The following is a 15,689-nucleotide window of genomic DNA, read 5'->3' as shown; positions in this document are numbered from 1 at the left end:
CTAGAAATGCAATTGCCCCAAGTACCTCGCCGAGAAGAAGAAAAGAATGAAGGTAAGTATGACTTATTGGTTCTAGAAACTTATTTAGCAGAAAATGAACATAATGCCTAGATACTTAATTTGAGAGCCACTAATCATGTTTGTTCTTATGTAAATTAGTTCCTTCTAGCAAATCGAGAAAGGTGAAATGATGCTCAAGGTTGGAATATGAGACACCATTTCAGTGGGAGCTGCTAAGTTATTTTTAAGAAATAGATACTTAATTTTGGATAAGTTTTATATAGTTCCCAAAATTAAGAGGAATCTTGTATCTCTTTCTTGTTTAATTGAACAATCTTATTTAGTTTTTCTTTCCATCTAATGAAGCGTTCATCATGAAAAATGGTGTGACTATTTGTTTAGCTAAACTAGAAAACAACTTCAATGTGTTAAGACCAACTGAATAAAAAACACTTTTAAATCATGAGATATTTAAAACTGCACTCAAACAAAAAGACAAAGAATTTCTCCAAGTAACGATAATATATATCTTTGGCATTTGAGATTAGGTCACATAAATCTCGATAGGATCGGGGGATGGTAAAGAATGGACTGTTCGTCTGTCTTTTTTGGCGTCGTTTAATTTTCAAAAAGGGTTCCAAAAGAAAAGAAGATTTATAATTATATTGAACTACTTCATTACTACAAAAATGTAGCAATAGTGGTAAATGCAGTGTCAAACCACAGGGAGGCCAAGAATGAAGTCTCTCTTAAACTAAATTTGACTATAAAAGCAATAAAAACAAGGTTTTGGTTTTTGGACAAGTTGAAAACATGCAAGAAATTAAATTGTAAGGGATAAATTTAAACAGGAATTGACTCATCTAGTTCTCAGATCAAGATAGACATTTAATACAATTTCAATCATCGTTTTCTGCCAATTAATATGCAATCAAATTATGCATGCCCAACTACTCGGTCGATTCGATATAACTAGCCTCTATAATGGCAGACAACTAAACAAGAAAATGTCCTAATTATTAATTAAGGTAAAAAAGGCCGCACCCTAACTAATCTACATGCTTCTAAATTCTATTGGGTTCGATACTCGTCATATAGAATAGAAAACGCGTGTGTTACGATTTAGGATTAAATTATCTCGATTAATTGTCAGGAGAGCCATATTCAATTAACCAATTTTGTCTTTGAACCTAGCAATTAGCACATTATAGGAATAGCCATCAAATGCCTAATTTACTATTGCTACTTAGGTAACTTTAGCTAGACTTTAGCTAGACATTCTTATGCAAAAATAAATTTAACAAGATATTCATGTAAAATTATGACAAACTAAGAATCAATTAGCATGCACGATTATGCATGAAAAGTCAACCTCAAAATCATACGTTTAGGAATTAAAGAAGATTCAAAGAAAACATAATTCAGAATGCAAAACATCAATTAAGAACAGAAAACTCCAGAAATTTAACATTAAATACTTAATCCAAGATACTAGATGAAATTTACCAAAAAATCCATAGACAAATCCATGAGATACAACCCAATCCATGCTTATAATCCAAAATTAAACATAAATCTAACCTATTGATAATGAAAATACAAAGGAAAAAGAAGAATGTTAGACCTCTCCTCGGCCTCCATGAAATTCAACATCATCTTAACCTAAAAATCGAAGAGAATATTTATAGAAATTATCGCAGCGTTGCAATCCTATGAATGGGTGTTGCAACGCTACCTTACGAATGAGCTTGAAGAAACATGCGCGCGGATAGTTGGGTAGCGTCTAAGAATTTGTAGCATTGCAACATTGATGGTAGCGTTGCAATGTTGCCATGTGAATGCAGCTTATGCCGCTCAGCGTTGCGCGAGCTTTGGGCTTAGGAATATTCCTAGCATTGCGACGCTCTAACAGAGACATTTTGGTCATTTCCACTCATTTGAAGTACAAATGCTCAAATTAACTCTAAATTGCTTCAAATTGTCCCCGTTTAGCTCTAAACACTTGATTCTACTTTTTGATCGCTCGGTACCTACAAAATAAGACAATTAACACATAAAATCCATTAACGAGTCCAAATTAAGCTAGAAATTATAGCTCTTTTTTAAATCTATCAAACACCCCGAACTTAACTCTTGCTCGTCTCGAGCAAGGTAGAAGCATACAATCAAACCAATATTTATTAAAAAATATCATGCTTGCTTATGTTGCCAAAGTTGTTACTCTAGTCTCAATAGTCAATTAGGATAAAATTTACAATCAACAATGAAATTCGATGACACTCAATCAACAAAGCACATTTTTTAAAGAATATTTCTAAATCTATTCATGCATGAGTGAGTTTAGAGTCTTGCTAGTTAAGCTTGCACGACCCGAGAATGTTTTATATGGTCCTAAATCTGTTATCCCCTACTCTCGTTCGATTATCAATCTTGGACATACCAGACTTGCAAAAAAGAGGGCAACACTAAGATTAGGATGCCTAAACTCACACACACAAATTTAGAAGGTATTTATTTTACCTAGAGGGCTAGCTTTCACACTCAACCGCCGGGAGCCTAACCATTCTTTTCTCGCGGGGCCCTAAGTAAATACGATGGAGGTAGTTCTTTTCACCTTTATCCATGCACACACAAACTAAATTTTTTGTAGGCAAGCTAGCTTTTGCCTCTTATATATATATGCACCTTTTTTCAAGCAACTAATTTTCTTTTCTTTCTTTATTTTAATATTTTTTTTTATTAACACACTAGGCCCTATTTTATCCACTTTGTCTAGTTTTGCTCTAAAACAAATATGGTTACTCCTAAGTCAAAGGTGGATCTTTCGAGGTGACAACAGAAATGTGAACCAAATAACCCAATTCTAAGCATGCAGGACTTTAATTTTACAAAATGACTTAAAGATGCATGAGAGACAAGAAAATTTTTTAAAACTGGGCTAAAAATCATGACCATACTCTTCTAACTTTATTTTATACAAATTTTATCATAGGAAGAGTGCATCATAAACTATGATCATAACAACCAAAACAACAAAACAGACAAAGCAATCAATGCAAATATCATCAATCAAGAAATATTGTCCAAGCATAATGCTCAAGAACTCCATATTAGATCAAAATTAAACTAAACTACCCAAAAGGTACCACACCCTCAACTTAAAATGATACATTGTTCCCAATATATCCTAAATAAAGTCCAAAATTAAAAAGAAACAAGGGAACAGAAAACATCCCTTGAAAACATTATCGTGCAGGGATGGTTGGGATACCGCTCTCTTAATTTTGATTCTTCTATTTAAGGCTTTGGAGAGACCTAAAAAGGGGGGGGGGGGGGGAAGAAAAACAAAAACAAAAGATAACTAGAAAACAAAGAAGAAATTAGTAGAAACCAAAAAAAAAAAAAAAAAAAAAGAAAAAAGAAAGAAAAAAAAAGAAAACTAACTAAAAGAAAGGAAGAAAAACTAAAAAAAATATGAAAATAAAGAAAAAGAAAGAAAAAATACTACCGAGGGCAAAAGGGAATGACTAGTCATCAGTCTAAGTCTAGTAAATTCGACTCCCTTTACAAATCGTATTGGAAACCAATGCTAGCATAGTAGAGGCAGTTTTGCTCACACATGAAGTTCACCGTCCTCTCCATACACTTAGCATGACGAGTAGTGTCACCCCTTCCCGTGCTCACCACTCTCACCCGAAAGAGAGTGTGCGGACTACAGATATTTGGAACTTCTTTTGTCTAGGATTTTTTTTTTTCAAATCATAACTGAGCTATTTCAGTTAGAAGTGTTTTATACAATACATTATCGTTTATCAAGTATAAGGTTACACTGCTACCATGTGTCTGAACCTCCTAATACAACTGTCGAGACGGATGATTTCCACAATCACTCATTCGACTGGTGCTAAGCACAATCCATCACCCTCTTTTTGATAATCGGGGGGGGGGGGGGGGGGGGAATTTAGAAAAAAATTTGGAAGAGTGAGCGAGAGTGCTCAATGAGTGGTAAGTTTGAACTAAAATATTATTTGCTTTCAAAACATTTTTGAGAAAGTAATATCACAACAAATACAACCATCGAATATATATATTCAATCTAATAAATGAGACGAAGTTGACATGATCACATAATCCTCCAATTCGTAGCAAATCCCTATAAACCAGTTTGAGGAAACAATTTCTAGTACCCCAAACAACTCGTCGAATGTGCACATGTCAAAAATTTCTACTAGATATACTCGGGCACGTGGATAACCCCAGTCAGATATTCTAACAATTCCAGTCAAATGTCCACGAAGTATGCTAATAATATACCAGGTATAGTTTCCAGTTTCTAGTCAAACCAATAGGAACAAACATCCAAACCAAGACTCACAGAGAAAACAGTCATCCAAACAAAAGAACAGTAATTATAATCCAAGGAAACATATTTTCAGATCATGCCAAATTTACTAGACTGGTACAAATATATAATACCTCCAAACATTCAAAAATATAAACTACTCACCGTTAATTTACTTCCCTTTCGAACTCTCCATCTCATGGATTTTTGATAAATCCTGAAATTTAGTTAATACTCTCCTTATTATTCTCCACATAGTCACAAATCAATAAATTGCGCTAAAATTTCCCCAAAATCTTAATTTGATTTATTGCACAATTTACTTTTCAATTTGATCCTTTAGTTACTTTAAAATTAATTTGAAGATCCCCAACATTGATATTCAATGGAAATTAATTCTCATCATTTTTGGATTTTTCCATAGTTAAATCCTCTTGATTATTAAAATTATTTTTCAAATTAATCCAATTTAAGCTCAAAGCATCTTAATTAGAACTAAAATTAAGCTTAAATGGACTTAATTTTTCCCAAACCCCAATATCATTCAATCTTAGGGTAACTTTACACTTTCATACTCAAATTATCTTAAAATCAACTTTAGATTCCAAACTAATTCAATCTCAAAATTACAACATCTTATTGATATTCATTAGAACTTAAATTAAGGTTTGGAACACCTTAGTTAATATCAATTTTATCCAATTTTGCATAATTTTCCTATTAACCCCTATTAGAGTTTACTTTAAATTAACCCCTTAATCAACTTCAAAAATTGACTTAGGATCCCAATTTCTTTTAATTGCATACTTGAAGTATCCTATTAATACCAATTGGACTCCTAATTATGTTTAGAAGCATTTTAATTAACTTAATTTGAATTTTTCAGTTTTTAATGATGGACAAAAAATGACAGACAGAAGTCAAACGTAATAAGTCAACTCTTTCTTCAACCTATAGCCCAAAATTTTCAGGTTTCTGGCTAGCCCCTTTGACGAGCCTCCGGCGACCAAATTCTCTTAATTCAACCATACTTACTCTAGCTAACCAATACAATTCTCTTACCCATCATCTAAACAATCTTACCTTAAAGTTTGAACGTCTGATTTGCCCCAAACGCCTGAAATCAACCAAACTTCCCACGGGTACCTATTTTCCAGTGAGAAATTTCAGAATTTAATTTCTTCAATTTCAGCTTAAAATAATCGAATTCCAAGCCATTGAACTCCCAAGGAACCCTATAAGCATCTTACCTTTGAATTTGGAGCCTCAAATTACTTTTCAAGTCCATGAATTTACCCAAAATTTGCACAACACCTTGAATTTTACGTGACCTCTGACCAACAACATGATCCTCCATTTTCTTGCTTGTCCCACCACAATTTCTTAACAAAACTCTCCAAGTTTCCTTCCTAATAACTCCCCAAAGGTTTAACTTACTTTTCCCTCAAGGAATTTACTCCAATTGAGTTTGTTTCAACTCATTTCCCCTCTTCTCCTTTTATAGGCCAAGAACCTCAAATCTTACCATTCCACCTTCAATTTCCAGCTGACAGCTCTTAATTCTGATCAGCCCCAATACCTAGTTGATATATCTCCCTCCCTTTGTCCCTCAAATTGCAAACTAACAGCCTAATTCCTTGAATTTCTCAAGTTTTATCAAAAACCCATTTCTATCGTATCATTCTTGAATTTCCCCCTTTCCCTTAATTCTTTTACAATTTCTAGTTCAAATGGAACTAATAATTATCAAATTTCCCAAAATTTCATTCAAATCCCTCAATTTCTCTAAATTTAAAAATGTTGACTTTTTTGACCGTTGATTGTTGACTTTTCTTTGACTTGATCCGAGCATCTCTAATTAATCCATGAATGTCTGCTACGAGTTTCACTAAGTTTGTTATCCTTTTCTTCTTTTTAGTAAATTAATCATCAAATTTACTTTACCTTTTACTGAGTAAGCTAGTTCAACCTTCAATTTTAAGGAAAAAAAAATCAGATTTCAGGATCTTGCTCAAGTCAGAGTGTTACAAGTAGTGTCTTGGATCACCCTCAAGGCTTCAGTAGCCAACCTCAGGGTGTGCTCACCATATGACTCCTCAGCCACTAGCACATCGTATTGATCATGGGGATCAACACAGGGAAGATCATCAGCATAAATCTCCTCGTCATCATACTCCTCCCCGTCATGCTCTTCCACACTACGATCACAAAATGAAGCTATTGATGACTTAAAAATCGGTATCCGACGTCTCATCCTCTCTTCCTCTGTAGGGATCTCCACCTCGGACGTCCGACAAAGCTTGGTAATCAAGCTAGGATGCCCTAGGCTACCCTTGGTGGAACAACGCCTGCAACGACGGATGGAGGCTATAATGACCCTACCCTTATTGATGGACATACCCTGAATGAGGCAATAAGAGTTTGGCTCTATCTTTAATGACTTCTGTTAGGTGTAGCACCAACATCCATATGGAGCAAACAAATGCATGCCAGATCTGACCAGAGACGAACATCTCCATCCCCCTTAAACCTAACTATGACACCTCGTGAATGAACCCACTCTACCTTAGACCCACAAAGAGCTTCAATGACCTCATGCTCTGGGAACTGCTTTGAGCAAAACCTACCATACTCATCATTGAAGACAGTCAACTCATAGACTTCTTTGATGTGAAGAGACGAGAAAGACACTCAGATGCCTTTTATCAATAAGAAATCCCTATCCTCATTGATGTTGGCATAAAACTCCCTAACAAGAAGAATAACCGCCTCTTCAGGATGGCTGGCTAAAGACTCCCAACTACACTGCTGCATCTCAGTAGTGATGTGGGGATAAAAGTCGGGCTCTAAGGATAATGCCCTTTCGGGACTAGCTTCCTAGTAGAAACTACATGGTGGAATCTATCGAAAGCCCCTTGGCATATGAACCTAGGGTGCTCAAACTCGGGTTTTGGATCACGACCCCTCTGACTAGAACTAGCCACATTTTTTCCTCTATCTCTCCCTAGGACCCATAATGTATTTCTAAGGTAATGCTCACAAATTGGAATTTAAACGTAGGGGAAAACAATGAATTTTACAAAACTCAACCTATCTAACTCAAAATATATTCTTAAATCTAATCTACCTCACCTACAAATTCAAATTTAAGCAAAAAACTTAACAAATTTAGAGAATCTTAACTCCAATCTAGCAAATGTACAAAAGAAATCAAGCATGAAGATAAAATATTACCTTAGATTTGAGGAGAATTCCAAAATGTGTGAAGAATGCCCTTAAAATCGGTAATGGGTAGAAAACCCATGGTTTAAAGGATGAAATGCAAGGAGACTAAAGATTGGATGGGATTTCGGGAAGAAAAGCATGGAATTTAGATTTTGTAGTTGAAAAATTGGTGAAAGAAGAGGGAAAATCGAGAGAAATCGACAAAGAGAAAAATGAAGGCCTTTCGACTACTGCAGAACTGTTTAAATCGCAGTTTTACCACGTAGCATTGCAACGCTGATGGCAACGTTGCGACGTTGTGCCTAATTTTTTTTATTAAATCCAAGAATCTCTAAATTAAACTAGTCTAATTCTAAACCTAAATTAACATAAACTAATCAATTTTAGAAAAAATAAAATAAAATAAAATAATTTTTTTCGCCTGGTTGCCTTTAGGAAGCACAAATTTTGAACATTGATTGTTTGATGTGACCTGTCCCCTGTCAAGACACAAAAATTCTTGCATTTCTCTGGTTCTTTCTTAGATGAGTCAATATAGCCCGAAAAAGCTATAAGAGTTCCAATCTTTAGAAAAGAATCAGATAGGTCGAATTTTGAATATTTCATATTTATAAAAGAAAAAAGTAATAAAATAAAAGACTCGAGGACTGACTCTTCTAAAAATAATGAAACTGACTCAACTGACCTAACTAACTCGCAAGGAAAAGATGAGCAATCTTAAAAAATGTAAGAAATGTTAGGTGAAAGAACAGATCGAGGCTTGGAAGCCTCTAACTCTTTTACCTGAAGCTCTTCAAAGTGAGACATGAGCTCATACTTAACCTCACTGACTTGTTTTTGTCATGGCGGTGGATAAACATCATCTTTGTAAGTCCTAAGTTCCTCCACGAATTCGGCCTCAGTGTATGGACAATGGAAAATGCTAAATGATTATCCAATGTAAGCATGGGGGCTTGAATCTCCAGGTGAGATGCAATAGACTCCTGCAAACACTGGAAGGAACCATAAGTAAGTTCATACATTTTAAAATCCAAAGTTTTACCTTGACCTAAAATTTGAGGAACTAGCTGCTCAACTTGATGATCGATGTCAGTGTATGGGTTTGTGCCCTAAAATCTCGTGTCCAATAGTTTGTAAACAACTTTGTACGAACACTTATGATGTATAATATAAATGATATTTACTTCACTACTTGACTTTGCACATTTAGATTTTACCACAAACCAATAAACATAAAATCCCTAGTTATCTGTATGTGACTCAAGCATGTATGTAGTGACATACAAATGGATCATGTCTTGAGTGATAACAAAAATGGTCTGTAGTATATGGATTTAGGAGAGAAACCTTATCCTGGTAATGCTACGGATGCGGCCCGCTTTATGAAATGGTCACAAGTGTTGTGACTTGTCACAGATGATCTGATTCTAATCATTCGTGTAGGGGACATGCGAGCGGGGGCGTCCTATACAAAGAGTTTATATAAGACCTGACACGAAGTGTTAACATCTCGTTATATAACACCGTTCATAACTGAGACTTCACTTCACTAGGATGACCATAGATAACATGACCTCAATCTTGAGTGAATTGGGAACTCCTGCCATTGAGGGCGTTCCTTTGATTTGCATGGGTGCGAGTGGCTAGAACGTCGACTCAAACCTACTATTTTGGGGATTCATCTGATTTGGGAGCTGGGAACTCAGCTACACAAGATAGAATTCACTCCTTGCCCAAGGCAGGAGTAAGTAGATAGATAGCTCCCTTAAGGGCTGATTCCAGGGCTTGAACGATGTGGTGCCACGCACCTTCTCATGGCTCGAGAGGTGTTCACACATAGTAGGACTATGTTGTATTGTTCATTAAAGGGATCAGTGTACTTAAGGAGGAAGATGTAATTACAGAGGCAAAACGATAAGTTGGCTTGCTGTAATTACGAGCATCTGTGAAGGGTCATCGTACTGATGATTGATTCTATCCAATGTACATAGAAATATATCTATGGTAAGAAGAGTTCAACTGTCAGTCTTTGGTGAAATACCTGGTAGTTAACGGATGGTGGATATCGTGACTAAAGAGTTTAGTCAGCTATTCACATACTGTTGGAGCTTCGAGCCATAGATCCATAAGGTCCCCTTGGTAGCTTGGATACAAGTTAAGAGTCAGTTTTTGGGTCAATTTGAAATGTTCAAATGGACAAAAGGGAGTTCAATTATATATGATATAATTGAACGAGTTAATTAAATATGATATAATTAACTTTATGAAAAGATCACATTAATTGGACGGTTTTAAAGGAAATGGGAAGGCGCCTCTTCGTTTAAAATAACGTACGAGTGTATTATAAATACCAGACAGTATGTTGATCTCGGTGTGCACAGGTATTGTGAAAAAGATAGTGTCATCATTTAGAAAATCAGTGCCTATACGATAGGACTGCACGATCACTTACATATACGATATTGCTAAGCGATCGCATACCGATTACACCATCGCACACTATTATTTAAATGATCATTTACCTTTTTCCTACGCGATCATTTTGAACAATCGCTCAACCTTTTCCTACACGATCGTTTAGACGATCGTTTACTTTTTCTTACACGATCATATAGACGATCACTTATTTTTACTACACGATCGTATGCTTTACCTAAACGATCTAGCATATTGTCTATGCGATAGATGACCACATCTCCCACTTACTTGATCGTTATGTACGGTCGCTATTCCTCCTTCCCTCTACCAAATCCGAACAAAGCCTACACTTTGGATTCTCACTCCAAGAATACTAAGGGCTCTAAGTGGTGTTGTCTTCTTTGATTCCTTCTGTTTGAGTGGTGACTGTTCGAGGTAGACAGTTGGGCTTCAGACTTGAGAAATCTTCATCTGGTATGATTTCTTGATCCCTTTAGCATTATGAAAGTATGTTTGAATGTATATGCGGTAATTTTGTCACAATGAATGGAAAGATCCACTTCCGCTCGTAGGTATTCTTGAATAAGAGTTTCTTCAGTCGGTCACTCCACTGCTCAGCTCAGTACTCTTAGAAGATGGTTCCATCTAAGACTTTTCAAGTTTCCTAACTGATTCAGTGATCTGAGCATTGAGGTCACTCAGACTCTGAAAATCAGTTCCAGCTTCAGATCCGGAATGGAAGCTATCCTGCTAGAAATTAGAGGATTCTTGATAACAAGAGGGAAGTTTCTACACAAACTCACCAAAACTGTTAGAAAGTTTCTTAACCAAATCTTCGAAAGACATACCTAAATTGGCAAAAGAAGCATCCATCGACGTTGGTATTTGGCTATGCATCTCCCATGGAGGGTAATATTTGTGCTCAGGACCACGCGAAACTTGTAGTTACATAATAGCCAAAGGTTGAACGCTGAAAGCATCTAAGTAGTAATCCCACCCCAAGATGAGTGCTCTCCTATTCCGACTTCCCCAGAGCCTCCGGTAGCACAGCCGAGACAGTGATGGGTTCTCTGCCCCTGCGGGGATGGAGCGACAAAAGTTTTGAGAATTCAAGAGAAGGTCACGGCGAGATGAGCCGTTTATCATCACGATAGGTGTTAAGTGGAAGTGCAGTGATGTATGCAGCTGAGGCATCCTAACAGACCGGTAGACTTGAACCTTGTTCATACATGACCCGATCAATTCGATTAGGCACTCGCCATCTATTTTCATTGTTCAACTCTTTGACAACACGAAAAAACCATTGTTCAACTCTTTGACAACATGAAAAAACCAAAAAAAGCTTTGCCCTCCCTCTCTATCTATCCAAGGGATGGAAGGGCAAAGGCCTTTGTTTGACTTCTAAGCTTCTTCATACGAACAAGTAGATACAAGAAAAAAAAAAGGTTAGTTCAGATAATTGCCTAATAGTCTTATTCTCTTTATTGAGCCACATACTTTATATGAAACGTATAATAAATGATCAGTTTGTCTGCAATGGTAAAACATATAGATACAAGAAGAATAAAAAAAAAATTGGGTTTTTAAAGTTAACAAGTAAAATTCAATAAAAAAAGATTAATTGGCTTGTCTTCTCGGCACCATACTTCATACGACACAATTTTGTTCGACTTCCTTTTTCGGTGTTATTTAATTCTAAAAAAGGACCGTGAAAAAAAGAAGATTTATAATTATATTAACTACTCTATTACTACAAAAATGTAGCAACAGTGATAAATGCGAGGTCGAACCATAGAGAGGCCAAGGATTAAATCTCTCTTAAGCTAAGTTTGACTATAAAAGTAGTAAAAACTGGGTTTTGATTTTTTTTTTTTATTAATTTGAACATGCAGGAAATTAAATGCAAAGGATAAATGTAATCAGGGATTGGTTCATCTAGTTCTCAAATCAAGATAGACATTCAATTTAATTTCAATTATAATTTTTTGTCAATTACTTATGAACTCAAATAATGTGTGCATAACGACTCACTCGATTCGATGTAACTAGCCTCTACAATGCCGGATAACTAGCATGAATCTAACCCAGAAAGTTTCTTAATTATCATGGATCTAAATTATTAGGGATCACGAGATCAGATTGTTGGCTCTTTCTCAATCAACTTATATAGACAAAACGAGACTTGATATTACATGTAGAACTTTAAGAAGGGTTTATTACCTTTCAGAGATGGGGTTCACTTGTCTAAAGAACAATGTCCTAAGACACCTCAAGAAATTAAGGATATGAGACATATTTCCATGCCTCAGTTGTGGGTAGCTTAATGTATGTTATGTTCTACATTAGATCAAATATTTGTTATGCAGTGGGAGTAGTCAGTAGGTACTAGACGAATCCGGGGTTAGATCACTTGATTGTGATTAAAAACATCCTCAAGTATTTTAGAAAAATGAGTGACTACAAGCTGGTGTATGAAGCTAAAGATTTGATCCTTACGGGATGCACCGACTCTGATTTCCAAACTAACAAGGATTCTAGGAAATCCACATCAGGATTAGTGTTTACCCTGAATGAGGGAGCTGTAGTATGGCGTAGCATCTAGCAGGGATATATTACAAACTCCACTATGGAGGTAGAATATGTAGCTTCTTGTGAAGCAACAAAGGAAGCAGTTTAGCTCAGAAAGTTCCTAAGTGATTTGGAAGTGGTTCCAAACATGGACTAGCCTATCATCTTATACTGTGACAATAGTGGGGCAGTAGCCAACTCTAAAGCGCCTCGCTGCCACAAACGAGGAAAACATATTGAAAGAAAGTATCATCTGATAAGGGAGACTGTGCAACTAGGAGATGTGATCGTCAGAAAGATCACTTTGTAGCACAACATTGTCGGTCCATCTACAAAGTCTCTCTCGGCTAAAGTATTTGAGAGTCATATAGAGAATTTAGGTCTACGAGACGTGTACATTATATAATCTAGCGCAAGTGGGAGATGTGTAATGGATATATGGATGCCCTAGTTTATTATATTTATTTACCATTCCCACTATTTTAGGTTTTGATATTATGTACATCCCATTGATTGTGAGCGAGCTCATAGACCGCAAGGAGCTTTGTCAAGCTCAACTGAGCTTCCGCGCAACGCTGAGGGCACGGGGAAGGAATAATGCTTAGCAGCCTCCTTGCTAAGCGACAAAATAACTGCGGAAGTAGGGGAAGAACCCATCATAACCAACTTGAATGCGGTGACAACCGAGGACCCGTTGACTTATAATTCGAAAAAGCCCGAGAAGATGAACCCTAAAGTTGCGTCCACCCTCAAGCCTTCAGAACACGAGACAAAAAAAGTCTAGCTACCACCAGACCCACAAAGATTGAAAGAGAAACAAAAGGATGAAGACAAGATCAAAACAATGGCAGTAACGCAAAATTCTATGATCTAACAAAAAATGTGCGATCGAGGAATCTTCACGATACCCTACTCCATTGGAGGGGTCTACAGTGGCCAAACACGATGTGATCTTGGGGCGAGTATAAGCATAATGTCGTTATCAATCTTCAAACGATTGAGTATTGGCACACTCACGCCCACGACAGAGACTCTCCTACTTGCGGACAGATACCAAATACATCTTGAAAGAGAGTTGAAAAATGCCGCAATCTCAACTGATAAATTCATCTTGCTGGCAGAATTCCACATTTTGGATTATAAAGCGGACGAAGATGCGCCCATCATATTAGGATGACCATTCGTTTCGACCGGTCGCGCTCAAATTGATGTGCACAAAGGGGAGATTGTGATGAACATTAATGGAAAAATGCTCCATATTAAGGCAGTCAAAATTCCAGAGGACAAAGCCACCATGGACGTGAAAAGACTAGCTTGGAATAAGCAGTCCCTGAGTTACTATGTGACTCAACCTCATCAGGGACGCAAACCTTTTGAATATCCTTTTTCTATATCAATACTTCATGAACTTTCATCACTTTGTTATTATTTGTTAGCGGATATTTACTTCTTTACTTTCTTCTTTATCTAAAAAAAAAAAGCGATCGTGCTGAACGATTGCGGTAAGTGATTTTGTTAACTTCGTTTTTTTTTAATATTTGACCATCTCGATATTTTTCTTGCAACGATTGAGGCGAACGATTGTGGAGGCGTCACACGAAGACGTAACTACTTATTTCTGTCACCGCAATCTATAGGAGGTCGATCGCAGGAAAGCAGGACGCGTCAACAAACAATGTGGACGACAGCGCAAATTTAGTTGTATTCTTCCTTGACTTTATTTCAAATTCTGCACTATCGCATCACATTTTAATTTTGAAAGTTTTATCACCGCATCCTCTTTGGTTACCGCAATCATTTAACATTGATAAATTTAGTAAGTCACTGCATGATTTCTCTTTTCCAATTATGATTTCAATGATGAAACACATGCTTCTATTTTTTCGTATATACTAGAGTCAACTTAATTTTAGGACAAGTCACCTCATGAAATATTTCTAAAAGTTAGTGGTCTGCTAGCTTTCTTATAAACTGACTCTTTACATAGCTTCCTAAGAACATCGCATGACTTCTTTCAATCTTTTGGCAATGAGGACATTGCTGCATTTTAAATTTGGGTGTGAGGTATTTATTTTCGACCTTGCTATTTTTAGCTCTATTTAAAAAAGGGAAAATTTTGAGAATAAGAACTCCACTATCAACACAATGGGAAAACCCATGTTGATAAGAGTTAAGTTGTGAAGGGCACTTACCCATAGTTGGATGTCCGCATGACACACATGGGGGCAAGCCAAAACGAAAGTAAGTCGCCAGGATCAACGCATAAATAAATGACCGCAACTCTGCTGCCAAGTAGGTATGAGTTTAGTTTGAGAAAGAGCGCCTTGCTTGTAGTTGGATGTTCGCATGACACATGTGGGGGCAAGGCAAAACAAAGGCGAGGCACTTGGATCAGCGCAAGGTGAGAAAAAAATAATAATGTAAAAAATATGCAAGGATAAAAATCTTTTGACACCCCAATAATTTTTTTTTTTTTGAAATAAATCATGCGATGTCATGGAATCTAGTAAAGTCTTTTTGAAGGTTAAATTTGCGGTCCCTAGGTCTTAGAAATATTTTAAGAAGAGACTTGAATAAAGATTAAGGAAATTTTGGTGTATAGGATTTGAATGAAGTATCCTTGAGAAATCTAGAGATTGCGGTCGACTTTCTAAAGGAAATATTTAGCTTATGTTTGAGGACAACCATTATTTAAATTTGGGAATGTAATAACGGGCAGAAATGCACGTTATTACAGTGCTAAGTTATTATACAATAAAAATTTGCATTGATAAAATATGTTAGATTGCGCCCAAAAAGTATTAAGTTCATGACATTGCGGTCGTATGCGTTCATCGCATAAAAACAGTTAAATTTTGTATTTTTATGCAGAATATGCATTGACACAAAGCGGAAAGAGCGATCACAAGAAATCAACGGTCGAACGCAGCGTTACCGCAAGGCTTTTCGGTGATTTGTGCTCGCTAACATCTGCTCAAGAAGGATTGCCACATAGAGCCGGCGTAACTGGGTGGGTGCATCTGGGTGAAAAGCATAATTAATCACGATGGGACAGAAAGCTGATGACGGTCGAGTCCGAATTAAGTTGACAAGTCGCTAACAATAACAAGTACACTCAGCTTTTCGGTGATAAATA

Source organism: Benincasa hispida, chromosome 5 (assembly GCF_009727055.1).
Source record: "Benincasa hispida cultivar B227 chromosome 5, ASM972705v1, whole genome shotgun sequence".
In the NCBI taxonomy this organism is placed as follows: Eukaryota; Viridiplantae; Streptophyta; class Magnoliopsida; order Cucurbitales; family Cucurbitaceae; genus Benincasa; species Benincasa hispida.
Note: the sequence above shows the minus strand (reverse complement) of the source record.